Source organism: Peromyscus leucopus, chromosome X (assembly GCF_004664715.2).
Source record: "Peromyscus leucopus breed LL Stock chromosome X, UCI_PerLeu_2.1, whole genome shotgun sequence".
Lineage (NCBI taxonomy): Eukaryota > Metazoa > Chordata > Mammalia > Rodentia > Cricetidae > Peromyscus > Peromyscus leucopus.
Window position 1 is genome coordinate 8,442,182 of NC_051083.1, and position 15,031 is coordinate 8,457,212.

A 15,031-nucleotide genomic window follows, 5' to 3' on the forward strand; every position below is an offset into this window, starting at 1 on the left:
GGCTAAGTTTTTCTTATCTGAACCATTGGGGTCTGAAGTATTTCATATTTTGCGTTTTGGAATATTTCCTGTCTTAGGTTTTTTGTTTTGTTTTGTTTTTATTTTTCCTGTTCCTGTGACAAAATAACCAGATAAAAGCAACTTAAGGATGGAAAGAAAGGTTATTTTGGCTCAGAGGTCAAGGATATCCAGTGGTTCTCAACCTGTGGGTCACAACCCCTTTGCAATGTAATCCTGTATATCAGATATTTATATTATGATTCATAACAGCAAAATTACAGTTATGAAGTAATAACTAAAATGATTTTATGGTTGGGGGTCACCACAACATGAGGACCTGTATTAAAGAGTTGCAGCATTAGGAAGGTTGAGAATCATTATACTATAATCCATCATAGTGGGAAAGTCAAGGCTGCAGCAGCATGAAGCTACTGGTTACATCACATCTGTAGTCAGGAAGAAAGATGAATGCTCTGATCAGCTAGCTTCCTTCTTTGTGCAGTTTAAGACAGAAAGTCTAAACACAAAATTCACTTATCTTTCACTTACATTGTCTACATGTAGCCTAACAGGAATGGTAATTTTATATGATACCTTTTAATACTGCAGTTAGGAGGCTGGGGAGTTTCTCTTGGGGTTGCTTCATAAACTTTTGTGCCTGCATTTTGATTGTGACCTATCCCATGAGCTAAGTTATTTCGATGTATCATGTGGACACCGACAAATTACCTATTTGGTGAATGTTTGGGATTTTGGATTTCATTTTGGTTATATAAAAACTGTATAGTGCTTTGCATGTGGTGGGTGTTATGGAGTTCAAGACCACTGGGGGGGGAGGGGCACAGACTCTATTCAAATTATAATTATTTGAATTTATTAAAAACTGGTAGTAGCCGGGTGGTGGTGGCGCACGCCTTTAGTCCCAGCACTTGGGAAGCAGAGCCAGGTGGATCTCTGTGAGTTCCAGGACAGCCTGGTCTACAGAGTGAGTTCCAGGAAAGGTGCAAAGCTACACGCAGAAACCCTGTCTCAAAAAACCAAAACAAAAAACAAAAAACCTAGTAGTAGAGTGAGAGTCAACCATAAAACCAAGTCGAGTATGTGCTGCCCAGAAGGGTCTAAGGAAAGGGTTTTTAAAGGTGGACACCACAGTTATCTTTACTATGGAATTTGTAGCTCCGTGAGAAATGGCTTCACTCCCCTCAGCTACATGAGAAACTTTCTCCCCTATATACAGTGTTGAGTAGGTTTTACAGAAGGCAGAGCAAATGATTAATTATCTCACAGCAGTTACACCATTCTGGGGAGGGTGGGGGTTATTAGAAGCTCATCTTTCAGGAATTTTGGGGAGAGGCTAGTGGCTACTATAGAGGGTACCTGGTACAGAATGGAGTTTCCTTAGTCATCACATTCCCCACTGGCTCTAGATCACATGAATCATTGATTCATATGGTTCAGGTTGATACCAAGCCTATAGGGCTAATGTTTTAACAATTGATTTTTTTTATAAGATGGCATAATTATAGGTTAGTAGTCCATTACATTCCCCACCAGCTCTAGGACAGTGGTTCACAACCTTCCTAATACTCCAACCCTTTAATACAGTTCCTCATGTTGTGGTGACCCCCAACCATAAAATTGTTTTTATTGCTACTTCATTACTGTAATTTGCTACTGTTATGAGTTGTAATGTAAATATGTGTGTTTTCTGGTGGTTTTAGGTAATCCTTGTGAAATCCCCCAAAGGGGTTGTGACCAAGGTGTTGAGAACCACTACTCTTGGAGAATACATTGTATCTGGGCAATATAGTTTTAAGATCCCTGATATTTATAGTGTTTGACACTGATATTCACAAATTAGCATTAGGATGTATAAAGAAAGCAGCAAGACAGAAAAATAAATACCAGCTTTATCCAGGTAAAATTTGATAACCATGGAGTAAGCAATTCAATCAGATCCCAGCCCCACATCTTGAGTAGCCCTTTTGCTTTTTTTTTTTTTAACAGCTATTTGAGATACTGAGGGAGTTTGGAAACCAGCATGGGCCCTGGTATGTCAATAGGCACCATAGGTAGCCATTTGTCCCTTTTGCCTGGGAGAAGGGAAGCAACTCATTTTGGTAGAGGGGAACTGTGTGGGCTATTTGTACACTATGTGAAGATGTATTGCTGTGATTGGTGTCATAAGCTGAACCATCAATAGCTAGGCAGGAGGTAAAAGGTGGGACTTCTGGGGAGAGAACTCTGGGAAGAAGAAGAGAGAGTCACCAGTGAGACAAAGAGAGGAAACAGGAGGTGCAAGATGGAAGAGAGGTAACACCACATGGCAGAACGTAGAATAATATAAACGGGCTAATTTAACTTATAAGAGCTAGTCAAGAGAAGCCTAAGCTAAAGGTCAAACTTTCATAATTGATAAGTCTCTGTGTCATTATTTGTAGGCTGGCAGTCCTACAAAAAAGTACTACTACAAGGAACTTTAAACTTTAGACATGCCAGGCTTTTTTGACAAAGGAGCAATGTACTCTCTTCTATACCTGCTTCTCAACTAGAAAGTCATTGTCAGGACCCAGGAAGGTGGAACTGCCATTCAAAAGGAACAGGATACATCTGTTTTGTTGTGCCTAGATCACGACCTCCAGAGAGACCACCAAAGATGAGCTTACCAGAATGCAAAAGCAAGTTTTTATTGGGGAGCAATTCAAGCCTAGGCATGGACCCCGTCAAGCCATCTAACACAGTGGAGGCTGGAGGAGGTGCCCACCCCTCTGCAAGCTCAGTTTTTAAAGGCAAAAACCACAAGGTTACATCAGTTAGGGATGCTAGTATGAGTGCAATTCTGATTGGCTCACTTCTAGGGACTTTCCAGAAACCTTATCTTTATCTTACATCTAAGGGGGGGCTGTGGATGCCTGTCACCGTACCTCATTGGCTGCCCTCGGGTGGGGACATTTCTGTGGTTAAGCAATCACCATGGAGACTAGGGTTGGGATACTTTGTACATTGCACTTTCTAATTCCTGGAATCTGGGTCAACTGGTTCCAGTGACTCAAGACCATATACCCAAGATGAAGAATGTTTAGGCCTTATTTTAAAAATGGAGGAGTTTTGGTTCTTCAGTTTCACTGCTCAGGTTTTGCTGGGCCACCTGGGGCTAGAGAAGTGCAGGCAGCTTTGGAGCAGTCTGGAATGCTGGTTTACATCAGCTTTCAGCAAGTCTAGGGCTCCCTGGTTCTCAAGGACCACCTGAGGTTGGCATGTTTGAAGCAGTTTGCAGTCTTCAGTTGATTGGAAATGAGGGACAGATATAGACTAGGTACAGAGGGTAAAGTTCAGGAACTTAGGGGAAAATCTTACAATTGAAACTTCTGTGCCTGTGTTCTTGTAGTTGGGAAGATAGAAGTCCCAAGACTAGGGGTAGGAAAAGACCCACCCTCAGGAATAGGCAGTAGGCAGAGAAGCTTAGACTGATGGCTGACATGACAGCAGTACTTATCTGGAATTCACTTGACCTGTGACAGTCAAGTTGTGATCCCCCCAAACCTTACATAATTTTTTTCTGAGACAAGATTTCTCTGTGTAGTTTTGGTGCCTGTCCTGGACCTCACTCTGTAGACCAGGCTGGCCCCGAACTCACAGAGATCCACCTGGCTCTGCCTCTTGAGTGGTGGGATTAAAGGCGTGCGCCACCACCGCCCGGCTAAAGATTTGTTTATTTTGTATACAGTATTCTGCCTGCATGCCAGAAGAGGACACCATATCTTATTATAGAAGGTTGTAAGCCACCATGTGGTTGCTGGGAATTGAACTCAAGACCTCTGGAAGAGCAGCTAGTGCTCTTAACCTGTGGGCCATTTCTCCAGCCTGTTTTTTGTTTTTTTGTTTTTTTTTAATTTACAAAAAAAAGAGAGAAAGGTTTTAGATATATATACATTACTGCTGTTTGTAATCTGTACTGGAACCCTCGTAGAGAAAGCAGTTAACAAGTGTCTGTAAACAGCTGGAGCAGACTCATGCCTTTGAGCCATAGCGAAAGCGTGGGGATCCAAAAAAATAATTCTGGGTTAAAGTCATGAACATTTTCTCCTCTGTCCAGAGAGCTGTAGATATCAGACAGAATTATTTTCAGCACAAGGAGAAGTATCTTTAAGCTTATACTTAGAAGACAACCAAAAATAATTTAACATTTGAGCCTGCGACTATGATAATAGTAGCCAGTACTTTACAAAGGCTAAATAAATAGCTTATTAGAACTCTATTGAACAGTATGTCAAAACTCTGAACTTTTGAAGTCTTAACATCATGTATTATTTTAAGTCTTATTTTTACATACCTTAAATCAATTTTAAGACCTTTATAACTTGCATATAGATAGATAGATAGATCTTAAATTATTTCCTTAGACATCCAAAATTTACACATCTTTTTATCTAATTTACCATAAGACACAGATGGTTGTTTATTGAAAGCAGTCATTGAAAAGAAAGGAATAGTAAAAAGTTAGTTATATTGAAAACTGTTTTGTAAATATTTCTTTTAGTGTGAAACCTGTCAGCAAGGTAAACTTTCTAGATTGGCCTTTCTCAGCAAGTAGCTGGAAAAAAGCAAGGCCTGATTTTTACATCTAAAATGGACTGACTAGGCTGCTATAGCCTCAGGGAATATCTGAGAAGAATAAATTTGACCAGAGTGCACTCTGTATCTGATAAAACAACAGTCTCACCCACTACCTGGATGGTTACCCTAGGCTCCTCCATGGTGATTCCAATGGGGTTTTTTTTGGGGGGGGGGACAGGGAGGGGAGGGTAGAACAGAGGTGGTCTGTCTTTGGCTGTGACACAGGACAGCATTAAGTCTTCAGCTGCCACACAAGGCAGCAATGGCCTCTGGCTACCATACCAAGAAGTTCGGAGAGATTTTTTTTTCTGTGGATGAGGAACTTGGGAAAACTGACCTTACTTGATGAGGCAGAGTAGAGCAGTCAACCCAGAAATGTCCACAGTTTGGGCAAGGCCCTGGCAGTGGGCAAGGCATGGAACAGTTGGTTCTTTGTCCAGTGGTTACTGTTACCACAATCCAGGTGGTGTGCCCTATCATCTCCTCTGGAGGAGATCTTAGGGTTGCTTCCAGGAGTTAGCATTTTTGTCTATCATGAGAAGCTTTTTATTAAACATTTTAAACGCCATATTCAGCAAATTTTTGAGGAGTTTGAGGATAGTTATTTAATTAATTACATATACCTGTTTTTAAAAAACTTTATTTGTTTTTAGTTACTTATGTCAGGCTTAACCTTGAAACATAGATAAGAGGCTAAATAAGGCTTGTCCCTGTAAATGAATTACATTTGTACTTTGCATGACTACAAGTACAGTTCTGAGCACATTAAAGAATTTCATCATTTATAAGGTGACTGACCATGAATTTATGTGTCTTAATTATCTTTAACAGTTTACAATGAGTTAGCAGCTTTTACAAGATTAGGATTTTGAAGTCTTATCCCTGTTAAGCTTGATCCTTAAAAATTTGAATTCAAGATTTAATTGAAAATTCTTTAGCAGCAAAATAAAACTTTAATCCATAAAAACAATCCACAGAGAGACTGAGAACCTTACAAAACAATAAATACAGTCCACAGAGAGATCGAGAACTTCCTTTTCCTGATCCTTTTATAGTATACCATTGTATAATGTTATCGTTTCCTATATGACCCAGTTTATCCAAATAGCTAAAGCTTAACAAAATTAGCAAAGACGAAGAGGCTAGACATATATCTTCAAGTCAGTTTCTGCTAGGCTGAATAGACCTCAGGAATGTATAAACCTTACTTATCAAATGTTCTTTATTCATCAAACACGTGTTGTTCCTTATCTAAAATTTTCTAGAAGCCTGGTGTTGAACACAGCAAAGACATAAGTGGTTAGACCTTCATCTCTAAGTCAATTTATGTTAACCTGAGTAGACCTTTATAACCTTAGGAATTTATAAACCTTAAGTAAGTATACCTTATTAAACATATTTTTTTAATTTAAAATTTTTACTCCCAGGACAAAAATTATCATACAGAAATCCATCCTAATCCAAAATATCTTGGAGACATATTGTTTCCTCCTTATTTTAAAAAGGAGATTCAATGATAAGCAGAGGGCTCAATAGGACTAAGAAATTTTATGGGCACTGCCTTAATTAGTTTATACTAGATGGTCATCTTAATTAAGATGGTGAAGTCACAAGGCATGTCCTCACTTTAACCTTAGTAAAGATGGTTGCCAGCCACATGATTGCTTCCATTCTGATGGGGTCATCAGCCAAAAATCAGCCAAAATTGCAGCAAGCTCTTTACTCCAAGGTGTACCCATTAGGCACATATCCCTTTAAGATTACCTATGTATAGATTTTTAACTTTTAACACTTTTGTTACAAGTTTTAAGGTAACTTTTTGTTACAGATTTTACAGATTTTTAAAAACTTTTTCAACAAACTTAAAAATCTTGAGTTATGGGAAGTTTACACAGTAGTCTTGCAAATCTTGAGATAAAGTTTATACTTTAGCAAAAGTTTTAGAGAGTTAAATAAAACCAAAAAGCGGTTGAAATGCGTAGCAATAATCCCTATTAGAAATACTCTACTTTTTAGCTGTTTTAAAGCACATAGTGTTGGTTTTATGCGGTGGCATTAAGCGGTGCTGTTACCGTGTGAGAAAAGCCACGAGGCATGACAAAACCCACTATTTATTAGGGAAGGAGGTACAGAAGAGAATGTGCTTAGGCCTATGGAAGACATGTGCAGGGAGGGGGAGAAGAAGAGGAAGAAGAAGTGGGGAGGAGTCTGTGACCTGCTTTTTATGGATTCCCCTGCACATGTGCATATGGGCTTGTGGAGCTACACCATGCATGCACATAGATTGCATGATCACGCTGCATGCAAATTACAGGATCATGCAGCACAGGGATTACGCAGGATGTAAAACCCTGGAATGACTAATCATTTTGCCAACGCATGCGTGGTCATGTAGCTGGGGGAGTGGCCAGGAATTCCAACAAATAGTGTCTATTCCTGGGCTGTTTTGTTTTGATCTCCATCTCCCTATCATAGAGTCAGGTGGACTTTGGACTTAGAACAGAGATATGGAGAAAAAATTTAAACAAGTGTCCTTTGGTCAGAAGAGGGGAGAGCATAAACCAACTCCAGAACCAACCTGAAATGAGATTTCAATATTATCTATACAAAAGCCACCTACATATCCTAGAAAACTGAATCCAGTGTCCAGAGGAAGGGATCAGAATAAGCCGAGAGCACAGAAAGCTCAGAGGTAAAAGATTTTGCAAGGACTTAAACAGCTGGCTCCAGAGAGCCAACAATGGGGGCAGAGACAGCAAGCAGCTTCTAGGGGAGTTAAGGATAGATAAGATAGCCATGGCTAGTATATTGTCTATCAACTTGACACAAGCTAGAGTCATCAGAGTAAGGAGCCTCAGTTGAGGGAATGCCTCCTTGAGATCCAACTGTAAGGCTTTTTCTCAGTGATCAATGGGGGAGGGTCTAGCCCATGGTGGGTGCCAATTCAGGGCTGGTGGTTTGGTTCTGTAAGCAAGCAGACTGAGCAAGCCAAGGGAAGCAATTCAGTAAGCAGTACCCTTCATGGCCTCTGCATTAGCTCCTGCCTCTGGGATTCTGCCCTGTTTGAGTTCCTGTCCTCTTTTCCTTAAGTGATGAACAGCAATGTAGAAGTGTAAGCCAAGTAAACCCTTTCCTCCCCAACTTGCTTTTGGGTCATGGTGTTTTGTCGAAGCAACAGAAACCCTAAGACACCCCCTATTTTGCCTGAGAAATCTCCCATTTGGAAACCCCCTACCCTTGAGCTATAAAAGCATTGACTTCCTCATATCCAAGGCTGACCTTTCCAACCTGCCTTAGGGGGAGGCAGCCTGTGTACATGAATAAAAATAGCTTGCTTTAATTAATTACTTGCTTTAATTAGTTTGACCATGCTGATTTGGCTCGGTGGTCTTTCTCCTCACATCTTTGAGATTAACATGTTAAAAGAGTTACAGAAGCCAGAGCAAGTGGTTAATTATCTCACAGCAGTTACTTCATTCTGGGGAGAGTGGGGTTTTTTAGAAGCTCATCTTTCAGGAATTTACAGCAGAGGCCAGTGGCTACTAAGGAGGGTGCCTGGTACAGAATAGAGTTTCCTTAGCTATCACAGTAGGTATTCAGATAATAATTGAGAATGAGTGAGTGAGTATGCAAAAAGCTATTACTTATGTTAGATTTAGCATCAACCTATAGGAAACTGTTCTTTGTAGCAATCCGGTAAAATAAAGGCACCATCAGAAATAATTACTTGGCAGAGCTTGTTTGCAATGAAAAGCCTAAATAGCCTGTTTTGTCTGAAATGGGAATTTTTATATTTTTAAGGCAGAGAAGCTGTTTAGAAGGTTTAATATAACATGACTATATAGAATATTGCTGTTTTGTGGCTTAGGCTTTGAAAGATATATAGAGATATTTTGACTAATTTTTTTAAAAATGTATATATAGTTCTTCAAGAATAGCTGACTTTTAATATGTTTTCTTATTTCAGATACAATTTGAATGAAATGTATTCTTTATAGAAGACTAAATCAGGATAAGCTTTTATTTATTTAAATATTATACTTTAATATTTCATTTTTACTGACTTCAGGTAATATCACTTAATTCCTTATAATGAAAGATGAATACAATAGAATCTTTTCCCTCCTGATATTTGTTAAAATTATTATTAGAGCTAATGATATTTTCAGATGACAAAATTATACATGATTATTAAGAACAATATAGAGTTATAGAAATTGACCTAGAACGATACTCTCATGTTAGTTATAAAACTAAGTTACAATGTGATCTGATCTTTTTTTTTTTTTTTTTTTTTTTTTTTTTTTTTTTTCGAGACAGGGTTTCTCTGTGTAGCTTTGCGCCTTTCCTGGGACTCACTTGGTAGTCCAGGCTGGCCTCGAACTCACAGAGATCCGCCTGGCTCTGCCTCCCGAGTGCTGGGATTAAAGGCGTGTGCCACCACCGCCCGGCGTGATCTGATCTTTTAAATGCCCTCCTGAGTGAACACACAGATACTCATGTTCATTTTGGTTGTTACTGATAGGTTGAGGTACAGGATTTCTATTTTATGATGTTACCATTTCTGTGTTGTTTGAGGCCTTCCTTTGAATGCATGCTAACTTATAGTTTAAAACTAGTAATTTATTGCTACTTGAGGGAACACTTCTTTCCAACGTTTCTATTTTATTTGCTGAATTTAGGGTTTTTTTTATTGTTGTTGTTGTTGTTTTTTCAAGACAGGGTTTCTCTGTGTAGCTTTGTGCCTTTCCTGGATCTCACTCTGTAGACCAGGCTGGCCTCGAACTCACAAAGATCTGCCTGCCTCTGCCTCTCAAGTGCTGGCATTAAAGGCATGCACCACCACTGCCTGGCTCTGAATTTAGTTTTTAAATTGTTTTTACCAAGACATTGAAGATAGTTCAAGAAGTCAAATAGGACTGTGTAGAGGGTGTGAGGTCCTTGTGCTCACAGATAAGCACTAGGGAAACCAGGAATGTTAAACATGCAGCGTTGTCTGTTCAGGGGAAGAGATGTAGAATCTTGTTTTCCACCCAGAATGCTGGGAATGGACATAATTAATAGCCTGGTGACCTGTGCTATCTTGAGCATTATTTCTCAGTCAATAGAACCCATCCATATGGGAGATGTAACATGTACTTTAAAAATGGAAGCAGAGTCTAGGTGACCTCTGTGGTGTCTAGGACTAGGCCACACCTGACTCCCTCAGACTTTCATGTTGATCTCAGTCATTCTCCTTAGACCTTTATCTTGATCATTGTTTCCAAGGCAATAGTTCTATTCCATCTAGTTCTATTCCATCTTTATGGAAGAAGGCCCTATATACTTTGAAGAGTTTCAGTGTAAACATGCTTTAAGTTTTGGGTTGTTTGTTTGTTTGTTTGTTTTTGTTGTTTTTCAAGACAGAGTTTCTCTGTGTAGCTTTGGTGCCTTTTCTGGAACTCACTCTGTAGCCTGGCCTGGCCTTGAACTCACAGAGATCCACCTGCCTCTGCCTCCTGAGTGCTGGGACTAAAGGCGTGCGCCACCACCGCCCAGCCTAAACACATGGGATTGAGTTAATTATCATCAGGAAACTTTTTTCCAAAATTGTCCTGTGCTTAAATATACCTAAAATAAACTGCCCAGTGTCAGATTGTAGAAATTTGAACCAACACTGGCTCCTGAGTTATGTTGAACTGGATTTCCTTCCTGTGTTACATAGATAGTTAATCTGCTGGCCCTGATGGTCACAGAGACCCCCACAGGTCTGTAAGGCTTCTAAACAAAAAGCATATGATTTTTTATTCTACCTCTGTCCAACTCCAAGGCCTTTTCATTATAGAAGTTTCAACTTTTAAGATTTTTTTCTCTTGATATTTATTTGCTACAACTGTTGCTTCTTGGATTTTTTGAGAGACCCTAGACTGACCTAGAATCATGATCTTGCCTCAACTTCCCAAGTCCTAGGATTGCAGGTACACACAACTGACATACTTATAATTTATATTATGATGAACAACTTGACCTAGATATCCTATTATGGTACATGCAGCTTTAGCTCTGCAATGCCTTTCATTTTCTATGCTTATAATAATCATTTCTGAAACAACTACAAATTCTGTACATTACTTTGACAAATAACATTTACTGTTGAATGAGCATACAACATACCTCAGTGGTTCTCAACCTATGGTTCGCAACCCTTTTGGGTACCAAAGGGCCCTTTCACAGGGGTCACTTAAGATCATTTACATTACAATTTATAACAGTAGCAAATTACAATTAGGAAGTAGCAACAAAGTAGTGTTATGGTTGGGGGTCACCACAACATGAAGAACTGTATAAAGGGACACAGCATTAGGAAGGTTGAAAAACACTGCTCTTTAGGTCCTTTTATGTGTGCTCAGCTGGGCCTAGTCTTAGTTTGATCCCACAAATAGCTCTGGCTCATGGAGGACAGTGCACTTGGCAGAATATTGACATTAAAAGATATACACACCCTAATCCTGAGTCTGTGAATATGTTAGGTTAGATGGCAAAGAGGAATTAAGGTAGTGGGTGGGTTAAGAATGTTGCTTCACAGACCTCAAAAAGATTATTCTAGGTTGTACCAGTGAGCCATATGAAACACAAAGTTCTTTAGGAAGTGGGAGGCTAAAGAGAGATTTAACAACGAGGATGTAGAATGGGAAGATGGGGGCTGTATTATTGACCTTAAAGAGAAAGTTAGAAGAGCCACTTTCTAAGGAATGCTGGTAGCCTCCTGGAACTGGAAAAAGCAAGAAAATGCATTTCCTCCCATTGCTATATGAATATCTAGATTTTATCCTAGTGAGAGCCATGTCAGATAGCCTATGTCCTGACCTATAAGATAAGTACGTTTTTAAAGTTCATAATAATTCGATACAGCTACAACAGACAACTAATGCAAGCACCTCTGCATTCTCTCCCTCTGTAATGTGAGGGCTGACTTGTGTATCCTTGTGTCAGTCAGGCTACAGTGTGCCCACAGGGATTGAGGTTGGTAATTTTCCATTCTGGGAGGCCTTGACCTCATGCGAACAAGCTCTAGAGCTGGCTGATAGACGTGCCGGCCCAATGACAGGGCTATGGATGGGGCACGAGCTGTCTCTATTCCAGCTGGCAAACCGAAGGCACACTGCATGTGTCAAACAGTAGTTATGTCTACTTGTTTGGCTGAGGAAGCAAGGCAGTAAAATAAATGGAGAACTGAAACACTTGGAGTCCTTTATGATTCTTTTCCAAATATATGGTTAACTTTACATCTAAAGTTTACTTTTGCTTGCATGTTAGAACATTTAAGGGCAATCTCCATATCTGTTTTAGTTCTAAACAAATACATTAGAAACATAAGCAATCTGTCTTAGTCACTCTTCTATTGCTGTGAAGAGGTACCATGAACAAGGCAACACTTACAAAAGAAAACATTTGATTGGGGGCTTTCTGACAGTTTCAGAGATTTAGTCTGTTTTCATCATGGTGGGGAGCATGCTGATATGCAGGTAGCCATTGGAGCAGTAGCTAAGAGGTACATCCTAATCTGTAGGTGGAGAGAAAAACACTGGGCCTGGTGTGGGCTTTTGAATCCCCAAAGCCCACCCTTAGTGACACACTTCCCCCAATGTGGCCACACCTCCTAAACTTTTTCAAATAGTTCTACTCCCTTATAACTAAGTATTCAAATCTATGAGCCTGTAGGGGCATTCTTATGCAAACCACCATTTTATACTCCCTGGTAGCCATATCATAATGCAAAATGTATTCAGTCCAACTTCAAAAGTCCCCATAATTTATCACAGTCTCAACCTTGTTTAAAAGTCCAAGATTTAAAGTCTCTTCTGAGATTCATGCATCTCTTAACTGTAATTTTCTATAAAATCAGAATAAAAAAGGAGATCATATACTTCACAAATATAATAATAGCACAGGGTATAAATTACCATTCCAAAATGGAGGAAAGGGAGGATAGTGAGGAAATACTGGACCAAAGCAAGACTGAAAACTGGCTGGGCAAACTCCAAACTCTGCATCTCCATGTCTGATGTCAAAGCACTCTTCAGATCTCCAACTCCTCTCAGCTTTGTTGACTGCAACACACTTCTTTCTCTTTGGGTGGTTCCACTCCCTGTTAGCAGCTCTCCTTGGCAGGTATCCCATGACTCTGGCATCTCCAACATCTTGGGTTCTCCAAGGTAATACAGATTTCACTTTCTCAGCTTCACACAATGGCCTCTCTGGGCTTTCCATTCATGGACACTCCTCATACACATCTGGCCTCAATGGCTTTCCTTAGTCACTTAGAAAGATCTCACAATACCTTTCTTGTATCCTTGACTCCAAGGCCAGAATCACGTGGCCAAAGCTGCCAAGGTTTTCTGCTTGTTGGAGCTGAAACTTGGTTCTTCCATTCAAATACAGTTTCATCAGTCTTCTGTTTTTCATGGGTTCCTTCACTACTTAAGCTGTTCTTTAATTCCTTTCCACAAGTTGGAAGCTTAGTTGGGAGAGGCCTTGCCCTGAGGCCACCACTCTCTTTATTCCATTTAGCATCAGACTTTTCTTAGTCTATTATCTCCTTGAGCATGTGACTTAGCTCCATTACACTTCCTGGTGCCCCTCTTTTCCTCAATCTGTACATTTTGTATTTTTCCTTGCTCTGCTTGTTCCTTTCTATTATAGACCAGCATAAAAGTGACCATTAATAACCACAGGATGTCGGTCAGACCGACAGGTAGGGTGGAGGCAGGACAGGTCCAGTCTCTCCCTGGAGCTGAGCAGAATGGTGAGTATCAGACAGCCCAGACCCCCCATTCCACTGGAGAGATGCACACTGGGCTGGGAGTCTTGTCGAAGCAGGAACTCACTTTATTGCACCAGGAGTGAACTTATATAGGTTGGGCTGATGGGGGGGGTGGGGTGGGGTGAGGATAGTGGCCAATGAGATGATGCCATCTCAGCAGTTACTAGGCAGAGGCAATTCTAGGTCGGGTAGTGCTTAGTCACTCGTATGCAGAAGTCATGTCCCAGGACAGGTCACCAAACTCGAGCTAGGCTCGGGAAGTTACACTGGACCTCACGCCCAGGCCTTATGGGGCCCAACAACAGGACAGAGTCAATACTAGGCTGTCTTGAAATCTTTTCTGCCAAGGCCATTAATCTAAAAATTTTCAATTTAGCCTCAGGCAGATTTTTAGAACAAGAATAAAAACAGACACAATTTTTCTGAAATATCACAAGAATGGTCTCTAGGCCATATACTAACATATTTCCTCTCTGAAACTTCTTGAGCTGGGTCCCCAGAGTTCAGATCACCCTCAGGACCACTGTCTTCCATGCCCTAGTAGGATAGCCCATCAAGCCCCACTTAAGTGCCCAGTTGGTTTTCTAGTCCAAAGTCCCAAAGTCTTCCATATTCCTCCAATAAATACCATTGTCAGACCTGTGACAGCAATACCCACGTCCCTGGTATCAACTTCTGTCTCAGGTACTGTTATATTGCTGTGAAGAGGTACCATGACCAAGAAAACACTTATAAAAGAAAGCATTTAATTTGGACCTTGTAGTTGTTTGAAAGAAAATGGCCCCCAAAGGGAGTGGCACTATTAAGAAGTGTGGCCTTGTTGGAGTAGGTGTGTAACTGTGGGGGCAGGTTTTGAAGTCTGCTAAGCTTCACTCAGTGTGAAAGCACCATGCTTCCCACAATGATGATAATGGACTGAACCTCTGAAACTGTAAGCAAGCTACCTCAATTAAATGTTTTTTTTTAAGGGTTGCCATGGTGATGGTGTCTCTTCACAGCAGTAGAAACCCAAACTAAGATAGGCCTGCTTACAGTTTCAGAGGTTTAGTCCATTATCATTGTGGGAAGGAGGCAGCAACATGAGCAGTAGCTGAGAGCTACATCCTGATCTGTAGACAGACAGAGATTAGGTCTGGTATGGGCTTTTGAAACCTCAAAGCCCACCCCTAGTGACACTTCCTCCAAGGCTACACCTCCTAATCCTTTCAAATAGTACCACTCCCTGATGACTAAGCATTCAAATATATGTGCCTGTGGGGGTCATTCTTATTCAAACCATGGCACAGTCTAACCTAAATAAAGGCAGAAATGGAAAAATAGAGAAAGCAGGGTAAATAAAAAGCATTAAAAAATCAGTAGGGGTTGGAGAAAGGGTTCAGTGGTCACAAGTACTTGTTGCTTTTCCAGAGGTCCCAAGTCCAGTTCTCATCACCAATGTCTAGTAGTTCACAATTGTCTAATGCTGTGGGATGTTCTGTATGTTAAATGTGTTGCTCTGATTGCTTAATAAATAAAACACTGATTGGCCAGTAGCCAGGCAGGAAGTATAGGTGGGACAAGGAGAGAGGAGAATTCTGGGAACAGGAAGGCTGAGTCAGGAGACACTGCCAG